At 40.8% G+C, this 5,974-nt stretch overlaps 1 pseudogene; it reads right to left on the minus strand.

Annotated features, from left to right (window-relative positions):
• Positions 1–1,144: 1,144 nt before the first annotated feature.
• Positions 1,145–2,105, minus strand: LOC113192464 (germ cell-specific gene 1 protein-like; annotated as a pseudogene).
• Between the last annotated feature and the right edge of the window lie 3,869 nt (positions 2,106–5,974).

The following is a 5,974-nucleotide window of genomic DNA, read 5'->3' on the forward strand; positions in this document are numbered from 1 at the left end:
AACAAAAAGAACATTTTTTTTTACCATTTTAGCACAAAGATTCATTGGTTAACAGTTTCCTGTAAGTTAGCTCTCTGATTTTTCTTGTTTCTCATGGAAGAATACTCTTGTCAAGTGAACCCACACCATTTACATATGCATTAAGTAACATAATCAGGCCAAAGGTGCCAGCAAACATGGGTGAGAGCCCTGCTCCACACTCCACCACCTAGAAAATGTGTCTCCCTCACAGACTTCTTAAGACGATCACATGAAGTAATGTGTGTGAAAACATTCTGTTCTTTTTCCTCACCGTGTGTCATCTTTGTGTTGGAGGCAATGAGCCAAAACATGGAGCTAATATGTTGGACCAGATGCCTCTTGAATCAGCTATGTCTTACTTTTGGTTCCACCAAGTATACCTCAGAGATGCCTTTTCCATTGTGGATACTGAACAAGCGCTAATGAAATTGAATATAGAAATTTTCTGATGCTGACAATGTATTATACACCCCAACGGCCCCCACATTTTCAGGCTTCTAATATTTCTTAATTACTATATGAGGATGATAGATGTGAAATAAGAAATTGTTTGCAATAAAAGGCAGCTTAATAGCTAATATGCATAAGACATTTTATCACAAATGACCTAAAGAGCCTAGAAACATAAAGTTAGGGAATGAGAAGTGTTATGTGAAATCACATATGTCTCTGTAGACACACGACTCTTGTCCTCTATGTAATTAAAATGCTACTGAGGTCTTTAAAAGTTTCCTTTATACCAGAAAGAAAATGTAGGGCAAGAAATAAGTATTGTAGACTTTAGTCTCCTTTGAAAAAATGAATATAAAGCATGCTACTCTCATGTTGGCTAAATGAGCTGTATATAGTACAACAATGCCTGCAACTCAGAACATAGGATGCAGGTTATGGCTGGAGGTCAAGATTTCTGCTATCATTTATCATTACTTAAACTGCCTGCCAATTTGAGCAAATCAATGTTTTTTTTTTCCTATTTTGCTTTACCTTAACTTTCATTTTTAAAAATTACATACAAGATATAGCTATAAGCTTAATTTTCTTTCCTTTTGGCTTAAGCAGATATTGATAATGAGCAAACACATGAAAAGTAGGGCTCAGCCGGCTCTCCAAATCCACTTAACTCCTAGCACTGCTCTTCTATGGATGACCCAACCACTTTTTCCAGCTCCTGGCTGGTCCCTTGTTGAAATCTCTGGTCTTGGAATGCTGAATAGAAGTCAGCACCTTCGGAGATGGAATGGATGGGCTGTGGTGGTACTGGTGGTAGCCTGTGAGAGGACCTCTGTGGTGAGCCATACATGATTGCTGCTGAGGGGGTAGGCAACTCCAATTTTCTTTGAAGCTCTTACTATGTCTGTATTTGAACTCCAGGACCACCTTGGCAATGCCAGGCAGCAGGGGAAGGAAACCCAGGCCATGCTAACAAAACGGAGGCAATGGCTGCACAGGCATTCAGCTTGAGCCCACAGCCAGGGTCCCCCCTGAGCAGCAAATCCATCAGTAGCAGAAGGAAGCTGATGAAATCAAGTCTAATGCAGGTGATTTGGGCTCCCAGTGATAACCAGAGGATCTTTGCCACAAGCCCCAAGGGAAGGTTGGGGAGGAAAGCCTTCTCCATCAATCACTCCCCTCCAAATCAGAGAATAGGATGACATGGGCCTTGCAACAGTGGCAAATTCCACCAGTTCTTCTCACCACTCTCAGCTGGAGGCATTAACTCAATGAAACTTCAGCACCTCTTCCCTGGTTCTTCCATGGTTTCCCCACAGGGAAGTCACATGCCACTCAGAAGGTCAGGAAGGAGAACTGGTTATCCCCAGTCTCCCAGCTGTATTGAACCACCGTCTGGGTTGATGCACTGGGGATACCCCTCTCCAGGGACATTGGCATGTCAAAGCACGTGGCTGCCAGACTCCCCACCCACCCGTTTAGGGACTTAGGCACCTTCTGTGTGCGCACAAACCAGAAGCTGCTGAGCAGGGATGTTGTGGACAGGCTGAGTGATAGCAGGCTGAGGGCAGCAGATATGAATGAATCTGTTTTCCAGAGAAGCCCTTTGGGAGTTCCATTTCCTGGGTAAGAACATTTTTGAATCAGCTGAAAGGAGCTGCTTATTCACTTTTGTAGTCCGGAGGAAAACAAGTTTCCGTTTCTTCTGATGGGTCTTAATCATTTGGGTAGAATGAGTGTTGGGTGAGAGGATGTATCAGGTCCCCTCTTCCCAGCAGAGGGGTCAAGTGGTGTATGGTGGGTTGGAGAACATGGAAAGGATGTTCTGGCAGTGGAAAACTTAATTTTTTTTATATAAGAGGAGGTTTGTTGAACATTTCAGAAGGTAAAGAAATTACCACATTGAAAGGATAATACAATTTGCCATGATGACAATTTCTGGATGGACTATCACCAGTTATATTATAAACAATAGTTTATTTTTTAACATGGTAACAATATAGTTACATATTATATATTATAATATATTATATATAAAATATAACAATAATATAACATCTAGAGACTAGATACTATACAATTAGGACTCCTTGGCTAGTATGTACACAAAATATACAGTACAGAAAAGTTAAATGAGATGCACTTTACAGAGCAAAGGGTAAGCTGAAATTGTTTAATACGCTCTAGTAAAACAACATTTGCAGCCCCCCTACCCCCCACCTCAAATCAATGAACAAGTACAGACAGAGGTGGTTTAACATTCCAAACATGTTATTTCCCATCACTTTTAAAATTTATTTATAAAAAGTTTATTCTACTACTTGTACTTTTAAACATATCAAGCACTTATAAATACATAGAAGGACTAGATATTCCACATAAAATCTTGTTCACTGCACACAAGGCACTGGTGAAAAAAAAAATACACACATGGCAATGGCTATAATCTGAGGTATCTTTGAATATGACCATTTTGCCGTTAACCCTTTCCCTCCTCACTTCCTTCTCTCTATTTTCAGTCCAGTGAACAAGTACAGGCATATTTAATGCTTAGAGACAGTTGAACAAATTCATACTCAGAAGTCATTTACAAATGACAAGCTTTCCTATGAATTTCAACATAACATGCTAATTTTACTAAATACTTGGTAATACACTGGAAACCTCTTTAACATTTAGAAACTAAATGTTGCAAACTGGGACTCATTTTTCCATTATATATGCTATATACACATCAAAAATTGCACAAAACATACAGAAAACTTATGTCTGAAAATGTCCAACTAACAACATACTAAAATATTACCTTTTGCAATTACTTTCCTCCTCCAAACCACTGAACAAGTACAGACAGTACTGTATTGCTCACAGAGGTGGTTTAATGATTCCATTCCCCAAATACAATATTTCATATGAATTTCAGCAAAAAAAGGATATTTACAAAGTGATATTTTATTAGCTCTACATTTAACATACACTGGGCACTTCTGAAGATCTAGACAGACAAGATGTTTCAAGTAAGGACTCAACTTGTCCACTATGTACATGACAGTCTTGAATAAACTTCACATGTGTAACAATATATAAGCATTCTGGTCCTTCACTGACCTAGTGGGTTATAATACTCAAATTTTCAGAAGACAATCTTTACTAGGAATTTTAACACCAAACATACAAATTTTGCTTACTAAATCTACTTTTGTCATACACTGTCAACTTCTTTAACATCTAGAAAGAATAGATATAGTTTAGGACTTGTTTGTCCTTTATATATACTATGTACACAGAAAAGTAAAATGAAACACATAGACATAAGGAACCGTGGTTACTCTCGCCTCATTATAAGCACATTGGCAAAGGGTTCCAGAAAACCAGCACTCAATGTGCACCACCCAACAGGAGGCTTTGGATATTGCTCACTAACCCTCCACCCCACGGGCCCCACTACCACCAAAATTCATAAAAATGCTAAAAGAAAGAAATTTACAAAATGTGTTATACTTTACTACTTATACTTTTAACATCCATCAGGGACTTTAGAACATCTAGAAAGACTCAATATTTCAAAAAAGAAGTAGTGAGCATTGTCAAGTGCATATACAGTAATGAGGAAGAAAATGCACACACAAAACAATGGTTACAATACAAAAATGTCTTTCACATATAACCAATCTGGCACAGGAGCACCACCTTCTCATGGTGGAAGTCTCCTCCATGTCCCTAACCCACTGAACAAGTGTGGACAAGTGTGGCTCCTAGAGGTGTCTACCAATTCGGTTTTAAAGTCACTTCCAGAAGACATTTCTTTCCAGATCGCTGAAAACAAATGGGCATTACGAGCCGTGTTATTTTCTAATTCAATCATATGCCCACAACCTCTCTACATCTAGAATGTCCAGATGTAGCAGAAGTTTAAAAGGTTGGGGGCAGAGTTGAGAGCAGCGTTTCCATGTCATTACATAAGCCTTCTATAAACAGCCAGTAAGTCTCCCCATAGGGTGGTGGGCACTTCCAATTGGCACACGTGGTGGGTTCCTCCAGTTTCTCTTGGGTAGAACGAAGACCACTGCCCGAGAGCCACAGACCGTCCACCGGTCTTGGTCTGGGGCTTCGCGCACCTTCCAGGGCCACTAAGGTCTTCATCCCCTTGGGCCTGAGTGCGGTCTGGTGGAGCCACCCAGAGCTCAGTAGGGCCTGATATGGCCAAGCTCTCTGGCACTCTCGCCTTGCCGCGCCCTCGATGCCCATGAGGCTCCACATCCTCAGTGGTGGCATCGCCTGGGACCGACCAAACTGGGCTGGACTGGCGGTCAGCAGGGTCCTGGATCCTTCAGGTCGCTGCTGCTGTCAGGTCATTCAGGTGAGGAGAGGTTCCAGGTCCTTCATCCAGGCCCAGCCTGTGGGCAGTCCCCATAGAGCCCCAGGTGTCTGCAGGGTGGCGCCGTGGCCTGTCCCCCGCCAGAGGACCCCAGAGGGCCGGGAGCAGGCCTCCTGCTTTCTCAACAGTTTCTTCCCTGAACATAGTCCAGCTAGATAGTCGCAATATTCTCAGTCTCTTCTCTTCTTCAATAATGGATGATGTATAAAGATTCTTGTTCCAAATTCTACACTTCAGGAAGCCTCTTTGTAGTCTATCGTCCCATCCACCACTTATGGTCCACCACTGCTGCTTGGTACTAACTGTTTAACTCATAAACTCTTAATAAACTTTATTTATCCTCTTTCTTCATATGATTCATTTATTCATTAGTATTCCAAACAGGAGACACAGAAAACAGACTAAAATAAAACTCAAGCCCATTCATTTTCTTCTTGCTGAATATAGATATTTCTAAACCCAACATTCTTCTTATTTCAACATCTTCTCCAAATCTCACCCCTTCTCAGAGCTTTGACTATTTTCTCCTTTTTAGTGACTCAAGTTGACATTCATTCTTCATTTTCCTGGTGCCTCTGAACACTTCATCATGGTGTCTTGTGGGTAATCCAAGTTCAGTGTGTCAAAAGGCGTGTTCACTTTACTTCCCCACAAATCTGTACCTCTTTGGGGTCCTGTTCTTCATCAATGATACCACTACAACCATCCACTGGTATCTGTGGGGGACTGGTTCCAGGATCCCCCCACCTCCAGTATACCAAAATCCTTGGGTGCTCTTGTTCTTTATATGAAACAATTTTATATTTTATATTTGCACATAATCTACACAGTAGATCTTCCTGTATTCTTTAAATCAACTCTAGATGACTTAAATACTTAATTAAATGTTCTGTAAATAGGTGTTACACTGTATTGTTCAGGGGAAAATAATAAGAAAAGTCTATGTTTAGTACACATGCAATTTTTAAAAAAAAAAATTCTGTAGTTGATTGAATCAATGGAAGCAGAAACTGTAGATAGGAAAACCAAATGTACTAACCCAGTGGCCTGAATAATTGGAGCCAAGTCTTTGACAAGAGCTGGGGAAGATGGTAGGAGTAAGTTGCCTGTACTAGGGCAGAACCA

Source organism: Urocitellus parryii, chromosome 6 (assembly GCF_045843805.1).
Source record: "Urocitellus parryii isolate mUroPar1 chromosome 6, mUroPar1.hap1, whole genome shotgun sequence".
In the NCBI taxonomy this organism is placed as follows: Eukaryota; Metazoa; Chordata; class Mammalia; order Rodentia; family Sciuridae; genus Urocitellus; species Urocitellus parryii.